General features: G+C 40.1%; 1 pseudogene; it reads left to right on the top strand.

The window, feature by feature from the left end:
- The first annotated feature begins 3,561 nt into the window (after nt 1–3,561).
- Nucleotides 3,562–16,829, top strand: part of LOC149169816 (uncharacterized) — an 82,075-nt pseudogene continuing 68,807 nt past the window's right edge.

The raw sequence follows: 16,829 nt of genomic DNA on the forward strand, positions 1-16,829 counted from the left end.
TAGACTGCACATTGCGCATATCTAGCCAATTGTTAGGTCCCTATACTACTAGTGTAGCCCCTTATTGTTATTAGTGCAACCCCCTTATTATATTGTTATGCCAATGTAGTCCCCATATTTTTATTATTGTGCCCCTTAGAAACCCACTATTTTTATTGTTGTGCCCTTAGAATATTATTGTTATGTTGGCTCTGATTATATTGTGACCCCTTAGACTCCTATATATAGAAAGGAGGTCTTGCATTTGTATCATCTAATAATTATTCATTTGTGTATTTTAAAGGAGCATTCCCCCTCGAACAGGCTGATTTTGAAGTCGTTGATCTATCTTTTCTTCTATTTTGTGAGATGGTTTCATAACATTTGGTATGAGAGCTTTTGATTCTAGGGTTTTGCTACTCCAAACATATGATCGTGGAATTTTCGCTATAACCTGTTTTCTATGAAGTTTGAGAGGATGAAATTAATACCCATTTGAGATGAAACCTTGATGAACCGTGGGTCTGAATTTAAGATATTTTCTTGCTATATTTAAGGATATATGATCCAAGGAATTTAGGGTTTTTGCATGCTCCCGAATTACATCCCAAACAAGTGACCTTGGAAAACTCATAACAACTTTCTCTCCGAGAATCGAATTGAAATTGTGTCAGAATTTACAAAAAGGGGACAGAAATTAATTGTTTTTGTATCGTTTGGAGGTACAAAGGTCTAAAAAGGGACATGTGGAAGGTCATACAAGTTAGCTCTACTTAACTAGTCTATAATTCAGTCATCATGGGAGATTTGACATAACTCTTTCTTGAAGAATCCAATATTGATTGGAATGGTGGGGTTTGAAAGAAAACTCAAAGGGATACTACAATACGAAATTTTTTACCTTGGAGATCCAAAATTATAGAGATACAATAGATTCAATATCCAGCTCCTACAAAGAGAAAAAAAGTGCGTAGTTTTTTTTTTTAATTTGCATAAGTTTGGTTTGAAAATTTAGTTTGAAGCGATTCAAAGAGCATAGTGAAGCATAATTATCATTAATTGATGAACCAAAGAAAGAAAATGAAACACCTAGTAAAAAACCTGAAAGTTCTACCATGACTCATGAAGATGAGTAATAAATGCAACATGATGTATCAAAATTACAAGACCAAGTGCAACAAATTTCACTCTCGCAAAAAGTAATAGAAGCTAAGATGCATGCTATAAAGAATGGCATGGAAAATAATATCAATGGCGTGGAAGCTAATATGGATAGTTTAGAAGAAAAACTGAAAGAAAACATTGAATATCTGAAGAAAGACATGGAATGTTTGAAAGGCGATTTGACAAACTTGCTACACGAAATGCTTCCTAATGGTGAAAAGGTAGTAGAGGAAACTCATGGTGAGAAAAAAATTAATGTTAATCATTATTTCTTAAAATCTAACTTTTGATTGAAGACTTAGCATGTTCCAAAGATTTATATGATGAAGTTTTATGGCAAGGATCCCCTAACATGGATAATACAAATGGAGCAATATTTCAATCTCCACAATGTGCAAAACACACAGAAGGTATGCAATGCAACTTTATATTTGGAACCCCATCATTTTGTGTGGTATCGATGGTTTTTCTCTCATAAAAAATTTATCTTGGTCAATTTTTATGGAGGAAATGATAGCTCATTATGAGGATACAAAAAGCAACACCATATTTAGCCAATTGATAAATATCAAACAAAAAGGTTAAATAGTGGAGCATATTGAGGAATTCCAAAAATTGAATATAAGGATAAAATATATTCCAGAGGGGCATAGGATTGATGTGTTTATAGTGACTTTAAAGGATAACATCCAACATGAGGTTTTCCTTTGGGAACTTGATTTATTGGAGAAGGCATTCAGGTTGGCAGGAAAATTGTTGGGCATGGAACCCCCCCACAGCATGTTTTAGGGCTCAGAGCCCAAGTTTTGAGTATTATTATTGAAAAGACTCCGCGAATTGTGGGCGTGGAGTGTAAATTGTATGTTAGAGTCATAGGGTTGTCCACCCTAATTTTTGAATGTAGTGTCGGCCTACCCATGGTCCATGAACCATGGGATTGTATAAATAGAGTGAGGCTATAAGTTGTAAAGATAATTAGAAAAACATAGAGGAATGAATGGAGTTGAGAAGATAGCGAGCATAGAGTAAAGGTCTAAGTGCTTTGGGTCATAGTAGTAGGAAGAGGCTCTGCAATTGAGTGCACAGAGGCCTAGTAGAGTTCACAGCTGAGTGTGCAGACCCTTGCAGCTGAGTGCGCAAGGAAGAGTCGAGTCTATAACCAAGAAAGAAGAATAATAAAGAGAAGTTTGATTCCAAATATTATGTATCTATTTTGAGTTATTATATGGTTGATATTTTTTTTCAATTATACTATTTTATTTATCGTGCGCATTGGTATGAATGGTGAATACTGTTAAGTATAACTAAACACCTATAGATAAGCTAAGTGATCAACTAATATCGGCTTAATAATAAGGGATTGGGTACTAATGTGGATCGAGCCCCGAGTAGACCTGCGTGAAGACAACATCACCGGTTGCAAAGTACTGATATGTGCACATAGCGACATGCGTGCAGGGTCAAACTGCGGACCACCAAAAATCATCAGATATCTCTAGGGTTCGAAAACCTGGTTCTAGCACCCTTCCATACTACTTTGGGTGAGACCTCAGTCCACGCTCCATGGAATGTTACCGAAAGGGCCAGTAGTACTGCAATTTGTTTGGCTAAATCATCTCTGGACCTGGGTCAGGCCCCTACAAGCCAACAAATGGTTCCGTTTCCAGGACTGGGATCTGGATAAGGGATGTCTGATGTTGTGCCACTGGAATCCAACCAAGAAAGAAAATGAAGGGTTGTTGGACAAGAAGATTCACGAGTTTGCGGCGCAAGAAAATAGGAATATGTGAGTATCTAAGGAACATTCGTTGGAGCACTACTTATATACAGAAATCCATGAAATTTCTTTGCATCCTTTCCTTCTAAGCTGTATGGGTGGATCGCGAAGCTAACAAACAGTCAGGGAAGGTGTAGGCTCCACAAACCAATTGTGTGGACTCCGAAATTAGTGCATAGACTAGAAGCATCAGAATACAATATCACGCGAGTTGTGGACCATTGGCTCAATCGGATTATAGGAGGATTTATTGCTGAGTTCACAGTAGATACAACCGTCAGCTTTGGCAAGGTGGAATGACACTTCCTCAAAGGGCCACAAGGTAAGTATATTAAATCTTTGAATACCTGGATTAAGATGTTATTGTGTGAAAAGCGGGTTACGTGAATAAATTAATGTTTGGGACTACGCGAAGTGGGAAGATATACAGAAATGGAAGTAGTGAAGAGCTAGAAACTAGTCCCTTAATTTCACCCTCACGGGAAAGCGAGGAAGAGCTCGCGAAAGTTTCTCTGAGAAGTGTAGTCAGTCTGATAAGGTAGGGAATTCCGCGCTTACCACCTCCACCTACACCGCCACCCATCTCACCCTCTTCACCTTCATCTCCACCCAGCCCACCTCCGCCACAACCACAGTTCATTATGGTGAGTGTGATCAAACTGTCGGTATTTAGAGGAGTAGCGAATGAAGATCTGGACCAATTCTGGTTCATGGTAAGGGCAGTATGGGTAACACAAGGATTCGTGGATGACAATATAAAGAATGCTACGCTGGTAAGCGCATTGCTGGATCGCGCATTAACATGGTAAATTAAGCATTTGAATGACCATCCAAACGTAGGAATTATAGAAATCCAGGTCATGCTGAACAGGGAATTTAGCCGACCAGAGTTAGAGACACAATCAATTATCTGGTTTAAGGAGATCCCGATGCTCCTGGGCGAGACCCCCTGGGATCTAGACCAAAGGCTGAAGAGTACGATTCGCGAAGCCAACATGACTTTGACGGATGGACAACACTATGCCTAGTTTGTAACGTCATTAACACCGCATTTAAGGATGACGTTGTCACAACAAAATCTTTCCACCTAGGCCGAAACCTTGGAGATGGCAATGAGATTGCATGAGACCCCTATACAAGATCCTGGTCTGGGAGTCCAACAAATCCACGTGCAATTATAAAATTTGTGCCTGGAAATGTAGAGTTTGAAACAGGACATGACACCTCGCACAGAGGCACATGAGGAGGTATGGTGCATAAAATGCAAAGGCCAGGGGCATGACAAGGACCATTGTCCAGTATTCGCAAATTACTTGGCGAGAGGAGGGTCAATGCCATTAAGACCTAAGGCACAAGTAGGACCAAGCGCGATGCCTGTACTATGGTGCGTGATCTATCAGATAGGAGGAAAACACTCTATAGATAATTTTCATATATTGCAGAAGTATACAAAGACGTCCCAACAATTGTTTTGTAATTTTTGCAGGTCGGTAGGCAATGATGAACGCACCTGCAGAAGCTACAAACTAATGATGGATCAGATTCATGCCTACAGGGTACAAACCGAAACACAAGCCCTAGACCCAAATGCAAGAATGGCACATGTTGGATTTCAAGGGCGGGGACAACGCCGAGGAGTAATGGGACCAGGAAGGGGTCGCAGACAACTAATTTAGTACAATTGCAGAGGACTAGGACACTATGCCCGTGATTGTACAAATCCAATGAGGACATCATGTTTGTATAGTACTCAGTTTGATCATGGTGCAGAACACTGCCCTATATTGATAGTAAGGCTTTGCGAAAAAGGGGTACTCCAGCCTCCTCTGACTTAGAATTTACAAATGATGAGGTCTGAGCCGCACGAAGAAGACCCGAATGTAAACATAGTGGTTAGGAGTGGTATCACCACTGGAGATGATAAAGGGAAGCCACCAGAGGAAAGTGCATGGGTTCACAAGGCTCCTACAAAGGAACCTGAATTTGATTTAGAACACGCAAAGGAGACATTCACGGAAGCTAAGAAGGGCTTCACAGAGGCCTCCAATTCAGGTAGTAAGGATCAACTAGAGCCCGGGATGGATCCTTCAATGCTCACTACCTTTCTGGAGACATGCATGAAACTGTTGTATGACAGTAAGGTGGTAAAAGGACTACAGGAAATTATCATCAGGTGTGCAGGGTTAAGAGAACTGCGTGTCATCCAAAAACTTGGAAACCATTCATTGCGCACAGGAAAGGAAATGAGGTTGACTACGAAATTCAGCGAGTATGAAATGGATCAAGTAATATTGGATCTCAGATCAGACGTGAATGTACTGCTGAAACAAACATGGGAACGCATGGGCAAACCCACACTACAATGGTCTCCTATTCAATTGTGAATGGTAACCAACAGAAGATCCTCCCCATGGGGAGATTGCAAAGCGTAATGGTGGATATTGAAGGTGTGAGCGCGTTGGCGGTTTTGAAGTGATAGAGATTGTCGATGACAACAATCCCTATCCCACACTACTAGGAATAGACTGGGCCACCGATATGAATGAAGTCATAAATCTCAAGAAGCGCAAAATGGTTTTCGAGAGAAAGTCACTATGCATAGTAGTACCACTAGATTCGGTCAAAGGAGCGCGATACACTGAACCGGTGTGCGACAATGATAGTGATGACAATATCGATTGCATCTACAAGATAACTACATGACAATATTAATGGGTGAACCCAACTGCAGATGGTAGGATTTTGTGGGAGCATGAAAGATCTTGCACTTCGGATTCAGATGAAGAGATAGAGCGATGGCAGAGTCGGCTGCACGAAGTAAAAATGCTTAATTGCAACATGATGGTTAGATCACTACGCTACATGAAAATAAAGGTAAGGGATCTTCTTAGGTGCGATGGGTTGACAACGATGGATGAATTCCTGGAAAAGTTTGAAAGTGCAGTGCCAGAAAAACAGTAGTTCGATGCTCTGAAATGGGCACTGTGTGCAACACCCACAAGGTGGTGGAGTACAGATCAGGGAAGTTTTGAGGACTGGCGCGGATGCAGAAGGATGATGTGCCTACAATTTGGGAAACCACAGATGTGACTAGTAGACAAGTATGACAAACGGGATGGTCCACGTACACACCTCGCGAAATGGACCTAGGTCTACGAGGAAGAGCCACAACCTGAATGGGTACATTTATTCTATCATACCCTAGATGTCATACCGATGAATTGGTATACTAAGACGGAGCTTCGCCATGGTACGAGCGAATGGGATATCTTGTGCAAAGGATTTTTGTTAAGTTTCATGTTTGAAGATCATTGGTGGGATATTGTTGACGATGCGCTACAGGCAGTAAAAGAAGCTATTTTCAAAATACCCCAGGAGCCAATGGAGGTACTTTAGCCAGAATCGGCGACACAACTGAGCTGCGCGATCGAGTGTTATAATGTAACTGTTGAGGAGGATGATGAGGACCCATGAAATATTAACATTCCAGAAATGAAAGGTTGTCACAAGGTTCACGGACCATCGATTGAGGACCCCGACATCACCGCACCGCTAAAAACAAAGTAGGTAAACATTGGAACGGAGGCGGAGCCAAAGTATGCAACGCTTGGGGACTATTGGGATGATGCCATGGTGGATAAGGTCGTTGAGTTACTCCGCGAATACCAAGACTTGTTCCCGACCAAAATTACGGACTTAAAAGGGATCATTGGTGACTTAGGGATGATGAACATCACCCTGGAACCCGACATGAAGCCGGTTAAGCAGCGGCCTTACTGCTTGAATCCGAAATATAAGGAGAAGGTCCAAAAAGAATTAGAAAAAATACTCACAACCGGAATTATTGAGCCAATGGAAGAGTCCGACTGGGTGAGTCCTATGGTAGTAAAGGAGAAAAAGTAAAAAGGTGAAATAAGAATTTGCGTGGACCTTAGGAAGCTGAACAACGCCGATATACATGATCCATTCCCAACACCGTTCACAGATGAAGTACTAAAGAATTTTGGCAGTCAGGAAGCATACTCATTCATGGATGGGTTCTCAGGGTACCATTAGTTCAAGATCGTGCCAAAAGATAGGAGCAAAACAACCTTCGCAATAGAATGGGGCTACTTCCAATACACCATTATGCCATTTGGATTGAAGAACGTGCCTGCCATATTTTTGCGCATCGTTGTGCTTGCATTTAAAGAATACATCCACAAGTTCTTGGAGGTTTATCTAGATGATTGGACTGTCTTTGGATTAGTTAAGCACCATGTAGCAAGCTTACGCTTGATGCTGGATACTTGCCTCCGACACCAGATTGTGCTGAACCTTAAGAAGTGCACATTCCTCATTCCCTTTGGAAACCTGCTAGGACATGTGGTCTGCAAACAAGGATTGATGATGGACCCTACAAAGATTGTCATTTTTCTAAATTTGGAAGCACCGCAAAGTGTTAAACAACTACGCGCTCTTCGGACACACCGGATAATATAGAAAGTTAATCAAAAATTATGCCCAAATAATAGTGCCGATGGAAAATCTATTGAAAAAGGATGTTACATATTACTGGAATGATGATTGCATGAAGAGTTTGGATGTACTAAAGGGGAAAGTAGCCTCTGCTCCAATCTTGGTCTTCCCAAAATGGGATGTGGAATTTCATGTACATGTTGATGCCTAGTGTATTGCACTGGGAGCAATACTCACACAGGAGAGCGTGGAGGGCGTGGATCCCCTGATCGTGCTTGCAAGTCAGAGATTGTCGAAAGCATAAAAGAACTATTCCACCACTGAGCACGAGGGGTTAGCGATGTTGTATGCACTCCAAAAATATCGCCACTATTTACTCAGAGGACATTTCAAGATGTATACCGACCATTCTGCGTTTAAATACTTGGTCAATAAGCCTATGTTGGGGGGCACATGTGAAGATAGCTCTTACTGTTCCAAGAATATGATTTTGAGACCACTTGTCACGAATTCAGACAGGAGAGGAACCCACGAATTTGGAGGAGGGACTACCTAATGCACAACTCGTTGCAGTGCGCATCGCAGATGGACACTTTGAAGATATAATCCATTTCTTGACAATAGGGACTACACCGAAGGAATACTCAGTCCAATATAAAAAGGAATTGGTGGCGTGCACAGTGAACTTTTCTATCATTGCAGGGCACCTATACAAAATGGGAAATGTTGAGATATTGTGAAGATACATACTTGAATTTGAATGAGGTCAGATTCTCATGGAAGCACGTGGGGGTGCTGCAGGAGGACACTATGGATGACGATTTACCGCTCAGAAGATTCTTCGCACATGGTTATGGTGTCCAACCCTACACTTGGATTTGAAAGCACACTGAAAGGCCTGCGATATATGTCAAAGGACTGGAAAACCCTCGTAGAGGGACAAGATGTTGTTAAATCCACAAATGACACTGCAGTCGTTTGAAAAATGGGAAATCGACATTGTGCGACAGATCAAACCTCAGGGAAATATGGGCATGCACTACATCATCATCGCGACAGAGTACCTGACACAATGGGTGGAAGCGTAGCTGGTCAAAGACTGCACGACCATTATGGCTGTGAAGATTTTGTTCGAAAATGTATTGACCCGATTTGGCTATCCGAAAATCTTAGTGAGTGATCGTGGAACAAATTTCCTAAATGAAACCATCATTGTGCTCACAAAAGAGTTCTAAGTGTATCATCAGAAAGGTACACCGTACCGCCCACAAGCTAATGGGACAGTAGAGGCATTCAACAAAATACTAGAGGCTGCGCTGACCAAAGTGTGCAATGCGTAGCAAAACGATTGGGACATGCGCATACCATTTGTACTATGGGCTTATAGGACAACGTGCAAGAAATTGATGGGACAAACACATTTCCAATTATTTTATGGCATGGAAGTTGTCATGACGATGGAATACATTGTACCTAGTCTACGAATAATAGCGCTCACAAGGATGACGGACTGCGATGCTTTGGAGGAAAGGCTCACACAATTGGAAGAACTCAAGGAGGAATGGTTTTTGGCTGGATTTCATCAGCAGGTACAAAATCATCATGAAAAAGCCTAGCACGACTGCAATATCAAGTTACACACCTTCAAGGTAAACGACTTAGTGCTGCTGTATGACAGTAAGTTTGAAAAATTTCCAGGAAAATTTAGAATGCACTGGCTGGGACCATACGTGGTTGAGGAGGTCATAGAGAGAGGCATGGTCCATCTAGTCAAACTAAATGGAGAACCCTTCCCAGGCAAAGTAAACGACAGTGACTTGAAGCCCTACACAGGTGGGACGACTATCTGACTAACTGGCCAAAGCACAGTCATTGCAACCTGAGGAGCTGGACAAGGGCGTGGGACTTTAAACATACACAACAAATGCTGGTATAGGTGTAAGGACCCAATTCAGACACGGAGATCTTAGAAGAACGGATGCAGCAGGTTCAGCAGGCAGTAGCTCAGTGCGATGTCGACATTTAGGCCGTTCACGACCAGGTGGAGGGACTCCATGCCAAGATCACCACGCCGACAGAGTGACTCGAGGGCGAGTCATGATGTTTGTGTCGGGGGCCTGTTGGGCATGGAATCATCCCACAACATGTTTCGGGGCTCAAAGCCTAAGTTTTTAGTATTACTATTGAAAAGACTCCACGAATTTCCGGCGCAGAGTGAAAATTGTATGTTGGAGTCATAGGGCTATCCAGCCTAAGTTTTGAATGTAGTGTCGGCCTACCCATGGTCTGTGGACCATGGGATTGTATAAATAGAGCGATGCTCTAAGTTGTAAACATAATTAGAAAAAGATAGAGAAATGAATGGAGTTGAGAAGATAGTGAGCATAGAGTAAAGGTCTAAGTGCTTTGGGTCGTAGTAGTAGGAAGAGGCTATGCAACTGAGTGCACAAAGGCCTAATAGAGTCCACAGCTGAGTGCGCAAAGGCCTAATAGAGTCCGCAGCTGAGTGCGTGGACCCCTGCAGCTGAGTGCATAGGGCAGAGTCAAGTCTGTAACCGAGGAAGAAGAATAATAAAGAGAATTTTGATTCCAAATCTTGTGTATATGTTTTGAGTTATTATATGGTTGATACCTTTTGCAATTATATTGTTTTATTCATCGCACGCACTGGTATGAATGGTGAACGCTGTTAAGTATAACTAAACACTTGCATATAAGCTAAGTGATAAACTAATATTGGGTTAATAATAAAGGATTGGGTACTAATGTGGATCGAGCCCCAAGTAGGTCTGCGTGAAGATAGCATCACTCATTGCGAAGTACTGATAGGTGCGCGTAGCGATGTGCACGCAGGGTCAAACCGCGAACCACCGAAAATCATCGAACATCTCTAGGGTGTGAAAACCTGGTTCTAGCACCCTTCCATACTACTTCCGGTGAGACCTCAATCCACACTCCATGGGCTATTGCCGAAACGGCCAATAGGATCGGGATTTGTTTGGCTAAATCACCTCTAAACCTCGGTTAGGCCCCTACAAGCCATCAAAAATTTGAAAGAAAAATTATGGCAATAAGGAAGCCTACCACTCACAACTATAAAGATGTAAGTTTTGTTGCCCCTAGCGTTCCACAACCTACAAGGTTGACACCAAAACAATTGGAAGAAAAAGAGCAAAAGGGATTTGTTACAGTTGTGATAGCAAATACACTAAAGGTCATAAGTGCGTTGAGAAGAAATTATTTTACATAGATTGTATAGAGGAGGAAGAAAAGGAACAAGAAACGTCAAAAGAAGAGGATATACACTAGGAACCAAACCTAAAGAAAGAAGAAATGAATTTGACCATATATTGTAATGCGTTGGCAGGAATTACCACTACTCAAACCCTCAAGATAGAAGGACATATCAAGAAGAAAAAGGTAATAGTGTTCATTGATTCGGGTAGTACCCATAATTTTATTCATTGTAAGATAGCCAAGGAATTGAATTGCTTCCTATATCTAGCACCATAGTGTCAAGTGATCATTGCAAATGGAGGAACCATAAATTTCTCTTGAAAGTACCATAATATAAAGCTTGAACCACACTTGTTGGTTCGAAACATGTCAGCCAAAAAATTATCTCATGTGATTTCTACCAAATGACTTTGTTTAATTCATTATGGATCATAAAAGTTTGAATACAAAAAGTAAATCTATATGTTGGAGAATATGTATTGAATAGTTAAATGCTTTCCATTTCAATGGGTGGTGTCGATGTTGTACTAGGTGTCCAATGGCTACAATTTTTGGGTATGATAGCTTTTAATTTTCAACTTTTCTTGAAGCTTTTTTGGGAGGGTAAGGAATTTGAACTAAGGGATATCGTAGGGAAATTGTGAAAGATAATAATATCTAAAAACATGAAAAATATTATAAATAAATAACAACGAGGCATAATTGCACAATTATGTTCATTAGAGGTTCCCACATCAAAATCGTATATTTCTCCAGATCTCTAAAAAGTTTTGGACAATCATTCCAAGATATTTGACACTCCCAAAGGCCTACCACCTATTCATGATCATGATCATGATATTCATTTGATTCCAGTAAGTGTTCCTCCAAACATCAAGCCTTACAGATATCGATATTCCCAAAAGAGTGAAATTGAATGTGTGGTTGCAGAAATGTTAGAGCCTGGTATAATTCAACCTAGTTAAATTTATTTCTCTACTCTAGTACTGTTGGTGCACAAGAAGGATGGATCATGATGGATGTGTCTGTATTATAGGGAACTCAACAAGCTCACTATTAAAGATAAATTTTCTATTCCTATCATTGATGAATTATTGGATAAATTACATCGAGCAATTTACTTCACCAAGTTGGACCTTCATTCAAGATATCATCAAATCAGAATGAAGGTTGAAGACATTCCGAAAACATCATTTAGAACTCATGAGGGTTATTGTGAATTTTTTGTGATGCCTTTTGGCCTTACCAATGCACCTTCTACATTTCAAGGTTTGATGAATTCCATTTTCAAACCCTTCCTTAGAAAATTTACATTAGTATTTTTTTATCATATAATAATCTATAGTATGTCTTGGAAGGATCATGCTCAACATGTTGACAGGGTGCTCAAACTATTGGAGGAGAAATAGTTATATGCAAAAGGATCCATATTTTTTTTGTGTATAAGAGGTGGAATATTTGGGTCATATTGTATCTCATGAAGGTGTTAAGGTAGACCCTAGAAAAATTAAATCCATTAAGGAATGGAAAATCCCCACATCCATAAATCATCTACAAGGGTTGACAAGGTATTATCGCAAGTTTTTTAAGAATTATGGGAGAATAGTTTTTTAAGAATTATGGAAGAAAGATGCATTTTCTTGGACTCTAGAAGCAATGAAGGCCTTTGAACATTTTAAAGAGGCAATGTGCCAAGCACCGGTCTTAGCTACGCCAAATTTCACAAAAACCTTTATTGAGGAATGTGATGCCTCAGGAAATAGAATTTGTGATGTTTTAATACAAGAAGGAAGACCCATTGCTTTCGAAAGTCATCCAATCAAAGGAAAGTGTTTACACAAAGTTATTTACGAGAAGAAAATGTTGGCAATACTACATGCACTTAATAAATGGCGACCGTACCTAATGGGAAGACACTTCAAGGTGAAAATGGATCTTGTTAGAATTAAATAATTTTTAGAACAAATATTATCTTTAGAAGAGCAACAAAAATGGGTCACAATGATGTTGGGTTATGACTCTGAAATAGTCTACAAAAAAGGGAAGCAAAAAGTTATTGCATATGCACTCTCAAGAAAGGATGTGTATGTGGAAGCATTGTTTTGTGCCATTTATATTATCCAACCAAATTGGATAAACGAGGCAAGGGATGAATGGAAGAATGATGAAAAAGTGTAGGAACATATTCCAAAGTTGCAGTAAGATCCCAATACTTCTAATACATTTAGCTGGAAAAATGATTCGTTATGGTACAAAAATTGCTTATACCTATGTAAGAATTCCCAATTCAAACAAAGATTCTTCTAGAAGTGCACACCTCTCACTTAGGAGGGCACCCGATATTTTTAAAAACTTACCACAAGGTTAAGAAATAATTATTTTGGGATGGCCTTAAATCTGTATTCAAAAGTTTGTGACGGAATGTTTCGTTTTCCAACAAAATAAAGTTGAGACAATTAAGACCTCGGGTCTGTTACAACCTTTATCATAGGTTTACCCAAGTATGAAGGAAAGAGTGTCATCATGGTGGTAGTTGATAGACTTACCAAGTATGCACACTTTTGTGCATTATATAATCCATTTAAAGCCATTACTATTGCTACAACATTTATGGAAACAATTCAAAATCTACTTGGAAACACAAATATTATTGTAAGCGAGAGAGATCCCATTTTCATTGGAATTTTTTGGACAAAATTATTTCCTTGTTTGGGTACTCAGTTAGCTCATAGCTCATCTTATCATCCCCTATATGATGGGGAAAATGAGATAGTGAACAAACTTTTGGAAGGATATCTTTGTTTCTTTGTATCTAATAAACACACACAATGGTTCAGGTGGTTTCCCCTGGCTGAAAGGGGGTGTAACACTTCCTTCCATATTGCAAAAAAATGAGCCGATTTATGACACTTTATGGATATCATCCACTGTTAGTCACATCATATTTAAGATAAAATTCTAAGGGTCATGTAGTGGATCACATCGAACATCAACCAAAAGTTCTCCAACTCTTAAAGGATACGCTCACTTTGGTGCATAATAGAATGAATCAACGTGTAGATCAACATCAAAGTGAAAGAATTTTTGATGTAAGTGACTGGATATTTCTATGACTACAACCATAAAAACAAATTTCCCTCAACCAAGCTAAGAATGATAATAAATTATCACCAAAGTATTATGGTTTGTACAAGGTGTTACAAAATATTGGTACTATGGCATACAAATTGGAGCTTCCTACATCTTCATGAGTGCACCTAGTTTTTCATGTGTCATGCTTAAAGGAGGTTATAGGTGACAAGACCCTAGTTCAAACAATACTTCTAGAACTTGAAGATGAAGGAAAAATCATATTAGAATCTGAAGCAATCACGGAAATAGCAAATCAACAACTATGAAATTGACCAATTTCAGAGTATCTCATTAAGTGGAAGAACTTACCTGCTGAAGGTTCCACATGGGAGGATGAGAATTTTATACAGAATCATCCAGAACTACTCAATCATTGAGGAAAAAACTTTTTTCAAGGATAGGGGCATGTTAGGTCCCTATACTACTGCTGTAGCCCCTTATTTTTATTATTGCAACCCCCTTATGCTATTGTTGTGCCCATGTTGTCCCCATATTATTATTATTCTGCCCCTTAGAAGCCCACTATTTTTATTGTTGTGCCCTTAGAATATGATTTTTATGTTGTCTTTCATTATATTGTGACCTATTAGACTACTATATATAGAAAGGAGGTCTTGTCATTTTTATCATCCAAGAATTATTCATTTGTGTAATGTAAAGGAGGTTTTCCCCTCAAAGAGGTTGATTTTGATGTCATTGACCTATCTTTTCTTCTATTTTGTGAGTTGGTTTCATAACACCAATAGTCAGCCTCACTGGTAGCTAGGATTGAACAATGCACAAATCCACCTGACAAGCTCCGAGCTTCCTAAAGTGAGTGTTGCATAATCTTACTCAACAATCACCAGTCTATTTCCTGAATGATTCTCGAAGTTGTTTGATGTTTTAGCTGACATTATCTTGCCATGAGTGTCTTCTCTATCTCCAGGTACCATAGGTTTTGAGGAGCTTCTTGGTCGTATATTTATCACGACATCCAAGAGAGATAGATCAAAATACACAGTTGAAAGTAGTACTATGGACGTGGTTGAATAGGGGTCAATGAGTTTTCTCGTGTACACAGACACACACTTTTTCATCGAGACAGACATCAAAATGACATGGCAAGACATCAACATCATCTTCTCAGGTAGCTTTGAGGAGAATCTGGAGGATTGACATGTCTATTTGAACATCCATAAGTCAAGACTGTACAAGGTTTCATCCAAGTTTCCCATGTTTCCATATGCAGATGTGATCCACTAGATTGTCTCACACACTGATCCTGAGACAATGATATTGAGCAGTGTCAAAGGGATCAAGAATTACTTCCTTTAGGATGGAGGATTATCAGGAGATATTTCATTTTCCATTCCTAGTGAGTAGGATGGATGTTGGGTTGTGTTATTCTTTCCATGACTAGCCCACATAGTGAACCAAGGGGTTAAAGGGGAGGCAGAACCCCCCCTTGTTGCACTGATTGCGCAGCGGGGGCATGGCAAAACCCCCTTGTCGGGGGGCAGGTAGCCCCCCTCTACGGGGTCCAGGGCAGCACCCCGAGAAATTTTTTTTTGGACCCTATATTAAGTTGCACGGTCCTACCTATGGTTTTGTGCATGATTTTCGGACATGGTTTTGGATGCGATGGTTTTCAGTCCATGGTTTTGGATGAGATGGATTTAGGTCCATGGTATTGGATGCTTCGGCATGTATAAATATGTATTGTAACATTGAAAGGAACATAATGAAAAGTCAAGCTGGTAGTCTCGGTTTTGGGATCCAGCAGAAAATCTCTGTTTATATGTCTTTTATGTGTTATGCTCTCGCATTGTTTATTTTCTGTGTTTTAGAATTCGTATACAGGGAATTTTTGTACGGGTTTAAAACCTACATTTGGTATCAGAGCGGTTTTGGCTTCAAGGGGACGCCTTTGTCATTGAGGGGTTTCTCTCGAGCTTGTGATAGACCACGTTTAGTGGGAGATCTATGGGATCGATTTTGCTGGTGAAAGAAGACGATGAGCAGTGGAAAGATAGAGATCGAGAGATTTAATGGTCAGAGTTTTGAGTTGTGGAAACTCAAGATGGAGGATCTGTTGGTGGATAAAGATTAGTGGATCACAGTAGATCCGTGTACTAAACCAAGGGGAGTGCCTAATGAAGAATGGAAAAAGTTGGATTGAAAGGCAAAGAGCACAATACGATTGTGTGTCTCAGATTTAGTATTGTTAAATGTATCAGGGGAAGCTACAATGAAGGCTTTGTGGACAAGTTAGGGACTTTGTACCAATCTAAGTCTTTGGTGAATAAACTCTTCCCACGAAAATAACTGTATAACCTGAGGATGAAAGATGGAGACTCGGTGACAAAGAATCTGAATGCATTTAGTATTGTGGTAAGGCAATTACCGTCTGTTGATATCAAAATTTCAGATGAAGATAAGTGCATTAGTTTGTTATGTTCTCTACTAGATTCATGGGATAGTCTGATTATTGCAATAGGTAGCAATGAAACTGCCTTGTAGTTTGATGAAATAGTCTCATCCTTGCTGACGAAGGATATGAGACGGAAAAATATGGAGGGCCTGAATGGTGATGCCTTCCCTATATGAGGACGGTCCCATAACAGAAACAAAAATAAGTCATCGAGTGGGAGATCTAAATCTAGAGGGAGATCTAAATCTCCAAGAAAACCTGTAAAGGTGGTGTCCTGGAAATGCGGAAAGGAAGGGCACTACAAAAGGGACTGTAAATCTGAAGCTCTTGACAAAGGAAAGGGATCTGATGATGCTCTTTCTGTAGAGGCAAAAACCACCTCAGATGAAAGTGGGGATGTGTACTTCGATTGTTCAAGTACCCACGTAGATCATGAGGCATGGTTGATTAACTCAGGTGCATCCTTTCACTTCACTCCCTGTAGAGAGTGGTTCTGCGAGTATGAGAAATACGATGGTGGTGAAGTCTTCTTAGGGGATGATAGGAAGGCTAGAATCATTGGTTGTGGAAAAGTAAAGTTGAAGTTGCAAGGTGGAAGGGCTAGAGCATTTGTGGGTGTACTACATATTCCTACATTGGCCAGAAATCTAATTTTTGTAAGAAAGCTAG

This window comes from Pinus tabuliformis, chromosome 4_2 (assembly GCF_031772625.1).
Source record: "Pinus tabuliformis cultivar Carrire ecotype Pingquan chromosome 4_2, CPIR1, whole genome shotgun sequence".
Taxonomy (NCBI): Eukaryota; Viridiplantae; Streptophyta; class Pinopsida; order Pinales; family Pinaceae; genus Pinus; species Pinus tabuliformis.